Source organism: Narcine bancroftii, chromosome 1, assembly GCF_036971445.1.
Source record: "Narcine bancroftii isolate sNarBan1 chromosome 1, sNarBan1.hap1, whole genome shotgun sequence".
Classification (NCBI taxonomy): domain Eukaryota; kingdom Metazoa; phylum Chordata; class Chondrichthyes; order Torpediniformes; family Narcinidae; genus Narcine; species Narcine bancroftii.
This window is the reverse complement of record NC_091469.1, coordinates 50,005,028-50,018,746: the sequence shown is the minus strand read 5'-3', so window position 1 is coordinate 50,018,746 and position 13,719 is coordinate 50,005,028. Positions and strand designations below refer to the sequence as shown.

The following is a 13,719-nucleotide window of genomic DNA, read 5'->3' as shown; positions in this document are numbered from 1 at the left end:
CTCCAGGGAATAAATTCCTAACTTGTTGAACCTTTCCCTTTAACTCAGTTCTTCAAGTCTCTGCAGCATCCTGGTAAATCTCCTCTGCTCTCTTTCAATCTTATTGATATCCTTCCTGTAGTTAGGTGACCAAAACTGCACATAATACTCCAACTTTGGCCTCACCAATGTCTTGCACAACTTTACCATAACATCCCAACTCCCATACTCAGTACTTTGATTTATGAAGGACTATGTGCCAAAAGCTCTTCCAACCCTAGTCACAACCCAATGGCATAAACATTGAATTTTCCAACTTTGTGTGACCCATGCTCCCCTTTCTCCTTCTGTTCCTCCATCCATGTCACCCAGAGTAATTCCCAAATGGTTTTATCTGCCCATTAACCCTTCCTTGTCTGGTTTCACTACTTACTTTTCAGATTCTAGCATTTACAGTCTCTTTGTTTTCACTAATTACCTTTTAGCTTCTATCTATCTCCACCCTCTCCTCTCCTCCCCTCTCCTCTTTTTGTTCTCTCTCCTTGTGTCTCCACCTTTCACCAGCCACGGTCTTCCAAGTTCATCTCTTGCTCCACCTGGTTTCACCTATTGCCTCTGCCTCATTTTCTCTTTATTCTGGCTGTATTTCCCTCCTACCCACCCCACCTTTACACTGTCCTGATGCAGGGACTTGGCCTGAAATACCTTCACAGATGAGGCTGACTTCCTGAGTTGCTCTAGCAGTTTAATTTTTTGCTCTAGATTACAGCATTTGCTGATTCTTGTGTCTCCAGCAACACATGATGTTTGCCTCAATATGCATCTTGAGAAAGTCCTCTGTTATACTGCTCAGATGAACCTCGACAAGTTCCAAAAGGCTCCGCTCTCTGTGGCCAGTCTATTATACAAATCTGCATAGAAAGATTATCAGTTCCTCAGTATATCTGGTGTGAAGATGTTTCTGATCTGATAAAGGAGTTTATTGTCATATATGTAACTATAATGTTCAGATGCATAGAAATTCTTACTTGCTGTAGTTGCACAGTTACATAAGATACATCAACTACAATAGTATGAACTAAAATACCATAGTGCACCATGAAATAGAAAAAGAGAAAAGAAATGTAAAAGGACAGATAAGTTGTAGTTGGTCCAAAATAAAATGTTTAAATTGTGCAGACCGATCATTTGGTGGTCCCAGTTTGAGGTTTGGGTAATAATAAGGAGATTCAAAAGACTGATAACTTTTAGAAAAATATTGTCTTGAATCCAGATCTTGTAGCTTCTGTATGAAGGTAACTGCAAGAGGAGATTGTAGCCAGTGTGATGAGAATCCTTAATGATGTTGAGGCAGGACTTTATGGTAGATGTCTTCAAAGGATGAATGTTTGGCGCCAGCGATGGACACCGACTTCAGCCTTCTACATTTCTGGGCACAGAAGTTTCCAAACCAGACTGTGATGCAACCAGTCCAAAACTTTCCACAAAACATCTGTGGAAATTTGATAGAATATTTGATGATTTGTTGAATCTTCTCAGACTTGATTGCCGAGATATGTTGGCAATGTGGTTCTAAGACAAATAACTAGATGTCATGGAACTTCAAAGTCCTCACCCACTCCACTGCCATTGAAGGCGTATGTGTGGCCCCTCAGACTCCAATGTCACAGTTAGCTCCTTGATCTTGCTGATTTTGCGACCAAGATTATTGACTGGCACCACACCAGAGTCTTGATCTCTATCCTGTATTCTGTCTCATCATGGCCAGTTATTCAACCACCAAGAGTGACGTCACCAGCAAATTTGTAGATTATGTTGGAGCCGAACTTGGCTACTCAATCATGTGTACTGAGAATCACCAAGGACGAAATGATGTTGCCAATCTGCACCAAACGGCATCTGACAATGAGGAAGTTCAGGATCCAGTTGCAAAGGGGGGAAAAGAGTCCCTGGTTTTGATGAAGGGTTCTGGCCAGAAATATCATTGATTCTTTTTTCTTTCACTGATGCTGCTTGAACTGCAGGTTTCCTCCTGCTGATTTCTTATGCCCCAGATCCCCAAGTTTGATTATTTTGCTGGTATGATGTTGTTAACCATTGAGCTGTAGTCGATGAACACAATCCTGGCATAGATATTCTTATGATTCAGGTGGAGCACATTTGCTGTTCAATTAAAGTTGATCTACTTCCTTAAGGATGCAGATCACAGATTCCCCTTGGGGAACCTTTAGAAAGAAAAGTGTGAACAAAGCAGATTCTGGCTCAGAGGATGATCTGGGAAGATTCCATGGCAAAGAATGAGGTTTTATCTGCTCTGAGCTCCCATCATTATGAACCACAGTTATCTCCAGGAATTTTATACTTTTGAATAAACTGGAGTTGGAATCCAAGCAAACATGTGTGCTTACCTCAAAATCTCCCTGAAAATCAATCCATCGCGTGACTGAATTTGCAGTTATCCAATCAAGCGAAAAAGGTTCTTCAAAGATCAAAGTTTAAAATTTATTGAAAAACAGAAATGCTGGAGGAACTCAGCAGATCTCACAACGTCCATAGGAGTTAAAGATATATAAATGACTTTTCAGGCCTGAGCCTGTAGAAGAATGATCACTATCTCACTAATATTTCAATGCTTTTGACTTGTATCCCAATGCTAAGGCTGCTGCTTTTAAAATTTAGAGACAGTCAAGATGGCTGACAAATGTTTAGTGTGTCATAATATGGCTGAAAACAGCTGTAAATATGACCTTGCAGCATGTTGTCAAAAATGTCACCCAATGTGGCTTGCAAAAGAACAATTAAAGGTTGAGATAAAGCTAGTGCAAGCATCATTAATTTTGTATTTTTCGAGGCAAAACACATTCTATTTTACCTGTGAAAGGTGAACACCAAAAAGCCAAGCTTTGGGGCAGAGAAACTAATTTTTTTATATATAAAATGGTGTATTATTAAGAATAAGGGTCATTTTTCCCCTTTCTCATTTTAAATTGCACAAATATAGAAGCACACCTCTGTATTTTTGAAGTGAGAGCTGAGACTTTGGAAAGATGTCTGCTTGAGACATCTCCTGATAGTCCTCCTCACTCCCCGTATACGAGTTGATTAGTTATAATGAAGTCTGTATGCTTTGAAGAGATTTTTTTTCTGTGTATTCTTTTGCAGTCTGATTTCATTTCAGAGGCGCCCTTCAAGGTTATGAATAGGAAGCAGGGAGGTGTCTGAATTAATAGCTGGGGAGAAGAAAAGAAAAGGCAAGGGGAGGAGTACGGACAAAAGGTGTTGATTAGATATAGATGAGAGCACAGGAAAGATGAAAGGTAAGAATTGATGGGTGGAGGGATATGGCTCTGTGAATGCAGGGGTTAGGGAAAGGGGATGGAGGGAAAAGGAAAGATGCACAGACACCGCTAGAAGAAAGGAGACATGGGGATTGGCTGGTGATGCAACTTCTGAATAAGTTTCAGGCAGGGAGGTCACTGGACTATCCACAATCCATAATGTTTCAGGCACACAGGGAGGCCACGTGTTCCTCCACAATCCACATATAACATTAAGGTAGGCCCACCACATGCTGATCAGACTATGGATATGTGTTCCATATCCATTTTCTCTTATTTTGGAACCTAGATAGGATCCCTCCTTATCAGCCAAATCCAGTGATTGCTCATTTTGACTGAGTTGGAGAGTGATTTAATTGCCATTCTGAGGGTCATGGAGGTGGCCACAAATCCTCTACAACGCTTTCCATCTCGCTCTTCTGCTTTGTCACCATGATTAGAATAACATAGTATCTTGTGTTTTTGTGCCCCATCCATGGCACCCTCCCAAGGGACCATCAGCTCGATGATAAAGACACTCTACTGAGAGCTGGACCAGAGGACCAATTCTGGTATCAGGTTGGTGCTGGGAATTTTCTCATTAGACTGGCTCTCTCCATAATAGCAGGGCCGGTGCTAGGAATTGCGGGACCCAATTCGAAAATTGATAGCAGGGCCTCTACTCTACAAAAGTCGAAACTGATGTTTTATATTTCATATAGTATGCCACTCTTAGCCAAAAAGCATTAAATGTTTGATATACTAAATATTGAAAGACAATATGAAAGTTTGAATTTTTTAATACAAGTTAAGACAATTACAGACATACTGTTTATGCAGGTCTTTTAGAAACAGACTTTTCTGGCTTTTTTATTTGCAAAATCTTTCAAAAGAAGTTCAAAATCAATGATTTTAGTCATGTCATTTTCTATAAATAGCATCGCCAAATTGTTTAGTCTCTCTTATGAAATTGTTGACTGTAAGTATGTTTTAATCAGTTTTAGTTTTGGAAAAACTCCTTTCGCCCGATGCGACTGTTATTGTTAAGTAAATCCTCAAAGCAATAAAAACATTAGGAAATGCTGTGAATCGATTGTTTACTACCAGGTATTGAAAGAGAGCTTGAGACTTAACGACACTGAAGGGAAGAAAAGTTTTCAGAGCTTCAAGTTCTTAGGCCAACAGATAACCATCCACGTCTTTAGTCGTTTCAGTAACTACCCCTCCATCAGTGCTCTGTTTTAGTATGGTGTCAGTTAAAGCTGCTTCAAGGTATGCTGTGTGTTTCCTTATTTCTGCCTTTTGTAAGCTCTGAAAGTTATTTAAAAATCCTAATAATTTTACATGGCTTTTAAGCTGCTTAAATCTAGACTCTAAAGATTGAATAGCTTTGTCTAGCACTAAGCTGAAGCACTGAACTCTGTGCTTCTTTTGGATCATCTAAACCTTGATCTTTTGCCTCTTATGAGAACATTCTCTTCCTTCTACGTAGTTTTTTTTCTTGAAATTGTCTAAACTCCAATGGTAATTCAACAGCTTCAGCCAATTCATTTGCGCCTATTAGGACAACATTAAAACTGCCCTCTCTATAAATTCTTAGCCACGATAATAGTTTTTCAAATGACTCCATGCCTTCATCAATGTCCTTTGTTTCACCTTGTAGTTCCTTGCTTACATAGTTAACTTTAAAAAGTACTTCATGCCAAAATATCAAAGAAACTAAAAATTTGTAGTCTTTTAGCTGGTTTGCTAAAGATTCAGCTTCTGCTTTTACCTTGGGCTCATCTGATATCTCTGATATTTCCACAAGTGCATCATATACTTCTCCAAACTGATGACAAATAGCTTTAACACTATAAAGCTGACACTCCCAAGGGTTTCACTGATAACCCGGGTACATGTTTGTTAAAAACTGCCCACCTCTTAGTTGATGCTGAGAACAATATGTAGATCCTTTACAAGATCCCAAAAATTGTTATAGCTTCTGGACAACACTTGGCTACATCTCCGAGTAAAAGGTTATAATTGTGACATGCACAGGGTACAAAGAAAGCTCTTGAATTATCTTTAACATTCGTGCTTCTACTCCAGATGTGTGACTTTTCATGTTGCTACCGTTGTCATAGCCTTGGCCTCAAATGTCTTTCACCTCTAAATTTAATTCCTTCAGTGTGTTTAATAATGTTTTATATAAATCTTCTCCTGTGCTACTTTCAACCTGCATAAACTTTATGAAAAGTTCATAAACACCTGGAGGAGCCAAGTTAACATCAGACACATACCTGATCGTTAGAGACATTTGCTCTTGGTGACTCATATCAGGTGTGCAGTCGAAAATTATGGCGTAGTACTTAGCTGCTTTTACGCGTTTCGGTATCTCATTCAAATCAGCTGTAGCCATAATGTCTAATAGTTCATTCTAAGTATCTTTTCCTAAATAGTGATTATGAATTTCGTGGGTTTTGACTTTTCGCAAATGTTCTTCAAGAACAGGGTCAAACTTTCCAAACAGCTTAACAAGACCTAAAAAGTTTCCATTGTGTACACTCTCATTACCAACTTTTTCCTCTGTTCCTCTAAATGCTAGATTCTCTCAGCAAGAAACTGCGCTATTGCGACGAGCCTTTTGAATACTTGCTGCCAGTGCTTTGCATGTTCATTGACGATTATTTCAAGTTCTTTGTCAATTGTCTGTCCTCTCCAAAGTCTTCGGTGTAACTCCCAGAAACTCCATGTGGCTTCCAAATGGTTTTTAGAATTTTCATGCTCACACAACCTTGTATAAAGATTAGACCAGTTGTTGAATCCACTTGTTGATAGTGGACTGGTTGTGTTCTTACTAAAAAGTTTACAATAAAAGCAATAAATTCTATCGGCAGACTGAGAGTATATAATCCAAGGTTTTTCAACACACTCCCCATTTGAAAGTTTCCTCTTACAGTGAAACTTTGAAAAACACGATCCCTTTTCATTTTGTGGGAAGTTATTCACTGGAATAGGACGACCTTTCATTCTTAAATAATCTCTTACATTTTGATTTATGTATGCTGGCCAGTTGGCTGGGTCATCATAAATGTTAATTACAACTGTACTCATCGATGATCCATCATTGCGTGATGTTTGGGCTTGGTCTTTTTCGGCTATAAGTGGACTTGCCGCTTTGGCACTGTCTTCTGGTGTATTGAGATCGTCTTCAATTTGATTCACAGCTGTGTCATCCTTTTCTAACTTGTTATCAATTTCATCATTGTATTCATCAACTGTAATTGGTCTCAAGGCTGTATTGTCATTTTCTGAATTGTTTTTGTTTTCTTCATCCTCAATACATGGGCACTTCAAAGATGGAGTGACAAGGAATTTTGTGATAGTAGCTCTATGTTTTTCATTTTCAGCTACCTTAGCCTTGGCCAGTGCTTGTTTCTGGTTGCCGCTTAAATACTTACGCCCTTTGTCTTGTGCCTGCCATGTAAAATGACATATAAATTTTAAGCAGTTAATTCTCTGGGCTATATTTTTAAGATAAAAGAAATATATTTTAAAATGTTTAGACTTAAAATTACACAAAAGATGTTAGCAATTTGTTATAAAAGTGGAACAATGTTGTCATCATCATTGGTACAACGTATGAAACCAAAGTCAATCCCACGTCATTTTGTTCATTAGCTTTACGTTGTTCCAACGTCAGCTTGGAACAACGCACCCGACTCTTAAGTTGTGCATGCCACAGAACAGCAAAACAAGCGACCGATTCTGGATTTGTTGAATGATGACAACTTCGAATAAGGTAAGAATTGCCTTTTTTTAGTAATGGTTAGGTTAGTTAGTTAAGGTTACATTCCAGAATGGGGGGTGGGGGGGGGGACACACTTTAATTTTGCTGTTTTGTTTAGCTGATTTTCTAGTCAAATGTCTAGCGCTAGTTTGTCGCTAGATATTTGGCTAGAAAATTGGCGGAAAAACTGATGCGTGTAATGGATGAAATTTTCCCCTGAAGAAAACAATTTCCACATGGTCAAGCTGTTCCAAATCACCAAAACCTTGAAATAGGCTATATTAAGTCCTGGCAGTGCAATAGCATAGTTAGTAACAGTAGCCTAGTACTATTTTAATACTAAATCAAACTACTGCAAAATTATGAAACAATGACAGAGGCAGCCTTGCTAAGAATATCTGGATCTTGTAAAGATGAAAAACCCCGAGATGTACAGTACATGCCCCTATAGCTGAATAACCTTGTAAACCAGCTCATAAAGATGTAGGCTATAACCCCCACAGTGACCTAGCCTAGTAAAGATCAACTTAAAATAACCTAACTCTGGAGTTATTAATCTTTACAAGACCCGAATATCCTAACTAATTCCATCTACGATTGCTAATATTGTCAGAAATTTTACATTTAGGGCCGAGGCTATTTACGTTCAGGCTAATTGCTTAAGCCTAGGATATAGGCTAGGCCCTAGGCTAGCATGACGCTATCTCAATCTCATATTAAATGACAAGTTCTCTTATTGATTAGCCTATCGCCTGTTTTGATCTTGATAATAATAAGAGATGCTTCATCAGCTCCGGAATACATCCATCTTACTGGATGCAATGAATACAAAACATGACATTTTTGGCTAAGGAGACAAAGGAGGCCTATAGCCAGTAGTTTAATCAAAGACATATTTCCTAAAAATATTTCACTGAGATAATACGATCAATTAAAGGCAATAACTTCATGAGTTCACTGACAAATCCCTCAGTTTATAAGGCCTATAGTATTATTATTTTCTTACAATTTTAAATGAAGTCCGTCACAGTGTTCTCTGCTCAAGGCCTGGGCTCAGACACATGCACGGGGCCCCCTTGAGGCACGGGGCCCAATTTGATCAAATTGGTCAAATAGGCTTAAATCTGGCCCTGCATAATAGTATTTCATTTTATTTACAATGACATTGCTCAGAAGTGTAAACTAAAAATGGGAAAAACAGAAAGAAAAATGGAAACCTTAAGGAAGATCCTAAAAACACTCCATTAACAGTAGAAATAATTACTGAACTTCTCAAGAAGCTGCATGCTAAACTGGATGAATGGTTGTTAAGTCTAGAATCAACACTTAGAGGTTTTAAAAGCAAACTGGTTGCCCTGAATTTAAACTTAGAGGCTCATAATGGTCGGATCTCTATGTTGGAGTAGGGTGCAGTCAAGCATGTTGAAGGTTACATTCTTTGGAGCAGACTTTAACTTCCACTACACAGCAACTTAACAAGTTTAAACAGAAAGTGATTGGAAAGTCACAATTACAGACTGTATCTACTTATTATTGGTTTACCTGAAAACAACAATTAAAATCTTTTTGAATTTTTTGTTTGAGTTATTTGAGGGAGCTGTACTATAGAAACCTCCTATCTTGGATAAAGTGCATTGGGCTTTATGATTGAAACCTTCCCCAGAGTTAAAGTTTCAACCAGTGATTCTGTGTCTGCATTACGTTCAGACCAAAGAAATTATAATCCGTGAAGCATAATGACAGAAAAAACATAAGTACAAAGAATTTGAATTTCGCATTGTGGAGGATCTCTGCCCTGAAATTCTTACTGAGAAAGCACAGTATAAAGCAATAATGGCTGAACTATATAAACAGGTTCGACCTTCCCATTGTTTCCTTCACGTTTGAAAATTACACCGAAAGATGGTCTTCGTAAGAGGTTTTGTTTGGTGGAAGGTTAATTTAATTTAAAGTATTTTCTTTAGGTCAATCTATAATTTGTTTATTTTTTACTATCTTTTTTTTAGTTGGCATTCTTCTCCTGAAGATATCTAAGATATCCTATTGTTTTCAGCTTTACTTTACTTTTAAGGTTAAAATGGATGATGTATGTTAATTGGTTTTGTTTGACCTTGTGGCTTTCAGACAGAACATCTTCTTGGTTTATAATTTGATGTTGCATAATTCCTGCATGTTCTGAATACATTATGTTGGGAATTAATTTTTTTTTGTATTTTGGAGCTTAGCCAGCTGGAGACAATGGGGGTTGCAATGCTAATTAGCTTGATATCTAACTATAGGATAGCTTTTGGGTTTTAGGGAGGGGAAAGGTTATGTAGATTAGGTACTTTTCTCCGGACTGTCTTGGAATTCCATCCTTACCAATTTTAACTGCTTCATTGCCTGGTTTTCTCCATGGTCTGTAAACATCCCTTTGGATGTGGCTTTTTCTTGCTCCATATACATGGTTCTGTTATAGATTTACACAGTATTTAGACATGATGAATGGCAAGATTTTTTATCTAGTATTGTGGCATTTGAATGGCCTGAATAATCCAATTGAATGGAATTTTTAAAAATGTGTTTAAAAGGCTTCAAGCTAAGATTATAGGGGGTGCATAGGGAGTGCATATTCGAGGGGAGGTTAGTCAGAATTTTTTTTTAATGTGTTTAAAAGGCTTCAAGCTAACATTATAGGGGGTGCACAGGGGGTGCATATTCGAGGGGAGGTTAGTCAGAATTTTTTTTTTTTAATTTTTGGGAGGCCCAACAATTCCATTCTTTATCCCAAGCTAAAATTAAAGAGTATCAATTTTTATTGATTTTTTTACTCAGTTTATACATTTTGATACTGTTACAATGGTAGATTTCTAATTATAACTGGTTCCCTATATGAAAATAAGGTTGTGCTGGTGAACATTTATGCTCCTAACTGTGACAACCCTGTATTTATTAAACATGTGTTTTCATTATTGCTGAATTTGAATAATTATATTTTGTTTATGGGGGTGAGGGGGGTGGGGGAGACTTCAATGGCTGTCTCAATCCTTTGATTGATAAATCAGCCTCCAATCAGATACTCACAAATAAATTGGCTAGTTTTATTCTTTGTTGTTGGACTCAGGGCTTCTAGATATTTGGAGGTTTTTGCATTCAGATGATAAAGAATTTTCATTTTTCTCTCATGTTCACCATAAATATTCTATTTCTTTATTGACACTGGCAAGCACCATCTGTTACTACTTGTGATTTTGAAGCAATTGTTATATCTGATCATGCGCCAATGAAGCTTTCAATTAAATTGACTGATGTCATTTCCAGTTCCAGGCAATGGCAGTTTAATTCTACTTTGTTACAGGATGAAAAGTTTGTTAAAGAACAGATACCTTTTTTGAAATAAATTCTACTGAAGGAATGTCGAGCTTGATATTATGGGATACTTTTAAGGTCTATCTTTGAGGTCAAATTATTTCATATTCAGTGGGGCTGAGAAAGCGAACAAATAAGGAAAGAATGTTGTTGGTTAATAAGATTAAAGAAATTGATAGATTATACTCAGTAGTTCCTAATTCTGACTTTTATAAAGAGAGAGTGGAACCCCAAATGCAAATGATTGCTTTTAACTTGCTCAATTGAAAACCAGCTCATTAAATCCAAAAGCCAGTTTTGCATACATGGGGAGAAATTTGGTAAGATATTAGCTAGTTAAAAGACAGATTACAGAGATTCATTAATGAGATGGAAACCTGACTATTGATCATGATGAAATAAATAAGGGATTCCATGAATTTTATCCTAATTTATACAAATCTGATTTTCATAATCATTCAAGTTCAATGGATAATTTCCTGGGCCAATTGAACTTTCCTAAACTGTCTCATAATATATCTTTAGAGGAACCTATCTCTGAGGATGAAATTTTTAAAGCTATTATTCTCTTCAATCGGGTAAAGCACCTGGTCCAGATGGATGCGTGATTGAGCTTTTCAAATCATTTTCTAACCTGTTTGTTCCCTGGTTATGTAAAGTGTTTAAGGACTCTATCTCTTTGGAAACCCTGCCTCAGACTTTTTACAAGGCATTAATTTCTTTAATTCTTAAAAAAGAATAAAGACTCTTCTGATCGTGCTTCTTATCGACCAACATAATTATCAAATGTTGATTCAAATTTTTTTCTAAAATTGTAGCTATTTAGTTGGATATTGTTCTTCACTGTATTATTTCCAATGATCAGACCGGGTTCATTAAAAATCATTATTCATATTCAAATATTCATATCTCCTTCAACTAAGATTCCAAAATGTGTTATTTCATTGGATGCTGAGAAAGCATTTGACAGGAATGACCTTATCTATTTGAGGTTTTAGAGAAATTTAATTTTGGCCCTGGTTGTATTTCTTGGATTAAACTGATCTATCACACTTCTTCTGCATCTGTTGTTACCAACCATCAAAATCCTCCCTGTTTAGACTTCAGCGCAGAATTAGACAGGGCTGTCCTCTTAGCTCTGTTTGATTTAGCATTGGAACCCTTAGTAATTGTGTTTTGAGATTCTAACAATATTGGGAGAATTAATGGTGGGGGGGGGGGGATATAAAGAAACTTTATATGTGGGTGATTGGCTGTTATATGTTTCAGACCCAGAGAAATGTATTCCTTTATGTTTTCTTTGCTCGCAATTCAGTGTTTTTTCTGGCTATAAATTAAATCTTCAGAAGAGTGACTTACTTCACCTGAATATTCAGGTATCTGTTTATGAGCATATGCTATTTAAGAATGTTCAGGAATATTTTATCTATCTAGACGTTTAAAACAAATTAAAGATTTATATCAGCTCATTTTTTTCCTTTGATTGACCACGTGAAACAATCCCTCTCTGTATGGTCCCCATTATCATTAGTAGAGTCCCATTAATGCAATCAAGATTATAGTTTTACCTAAATTTTTGTATTTATTTCAAGCCATTCCAATTTTTACTCTGAAGTCATAATTTGATATTATTGATTCCGCAATATCTTCCTATATTTGGCAGAATAAAAATGCTAGGTTAAATAAAGCTCAATTACAGAAGTTTTAAAAGGATGGAGGCTTGGCAATACCTAACTTCAGATTTTAGTATTAGGCAATTAATATTAGATATACCATATTCTGGAATTTTCATTCTGATAAATTTGAACATCCATTGTGGGTAAATCTAGAATTGAAATTTTCTTTATTGGGAGTTTCCTTTCCTTTTGTACTTACCAAGGTTAGTAAATTGATAACCACTCCTATACCCAAATGCATTATGGATATAGTTTCAGTACCGGAAGTTCTTTGATTTAAAGAATTTTACTCTATCCGTTTTTATTCTATCTAATTATTCTTTTCAACTATCTGTGAATGATCAAGCTTTTTTTTCATAAGGCTAAGGGTATTCTTTGTATTCGGGAGTGGTTCATGGAAGATTACCTTTTGTCCTTTGAGGAAACTTTCAAATAAGCATGGTCTCCCTAATTTGCATCTGTTTAGATATTTTCAAATTAGACATTTTTTGAATGCCATATTACCTAATTTTCCCCTGCTATATCAGTCAGATATGGTTGATGCTTTTTTTAAAATTTGATCGCCTCCCAGAAGGTTTTATTAGCAATTATACATGACGTTATTAAAATTGCGACCTGTCTTGACATAAATTTAAAAGGGTATGGGAGCAAGAGCTTCAACTATCTTTTCCTGCAGAGATGTGAGAAAAGATTCCTAAACTAGTTAATACTTCATCAATGTGTGCTCAACATTCCCCTATTCAATTTAAGGTAGTAGATTGGGTGCACATGTCTAAAGATGAGCTTGCCCATATTTTTCCTAATTTGAATGCAATCTTTCTTCTTTGGCTTGGCTTCGTGGACGAAGATTTATGGAGGGGGTAAAAGTCCACGTCAGCTGCAGGCTCGTTTGTGGCTGACAAGTCCGATGCGGGACAGGCAGACACGGTTGCAGCGGTTGCAGGGGAAAATTGGTTGGTTGGGGTTGGGTGTTGGGTTTTTCCTCCTTTGCCTTTTGTCAGTGAGGTGGGCTCTGCGGTCTTCTTCAAAGGAGGTTGCTGCCCGCCAAACTGTGAGGCGCCAAGATGCACGGTTTGAGGCGATATCAGCCCAGTGGCGGTGGTCAATGTGGCAGGCACCAAGAGATTTCTTTAGGCAGTCCTTGTACCTTTTCTTTGGTGCACCTCTGTCACAGTGGCCAGTGAGAGCTTGCCATATAACACGATCTTGTAATTCACAAGTGGCCTAATTGACCCATATGTTTAGGTTCTGTCCAGTTTTGGAAAGATATTTTTGGTCCTCTTTCAGTAATTCTTGCAATTGATTTACAGCCAAATCCCTTAACTGCTCTTTTTGGAGTTTTAGGAGCAGGATGTAGGTCGCTCTCCGGCTTCTACTCATCAGATAATAGCTTTCGCTACCCTGATGGCTAGGAGAGCAATTCTTTTTAGATGGAAGGAACCACTCCTCCTACTATAGTCTAATGGTTTTCTCAAACAATTCAGAAAAAAATTAGAAGTACGACATCTGATTCTTTCTATTAAATTTGAAGAAACTTTGTGCCCATTCATATAATATTTTCATATGACATAAGTTCTAACATTTTTCTTTTGGAGTTGTTGTCCCTTCCTGATATCATCAAGTTTCT

General features: G+C 37.2%; 1 long non-coding RNA gene across 1 annotated transcript in view; it reads left to right on the top strand.

Annotated features, from left to right (window-relative positions):
- The first annotated feature begins 6,973 nt into the window (after positions 1 to 6,973).
- LOC138736261 (uncharacterized) overlaps positions 6,974 to 13,719 on the top strand; it is a 29,208-nt gene continuing 22,462 nt past the window's right edge. Inside the window, exon 1 of the long non-coding RNA XR_011340190.1 lies at positions 6,974 to 7,080. This is a non-coding gene — a long non-coding RNA (uncharacterized lncRNA). The remainder of the gene's footprint in view (positions 7,081 to 13,719) is intronic.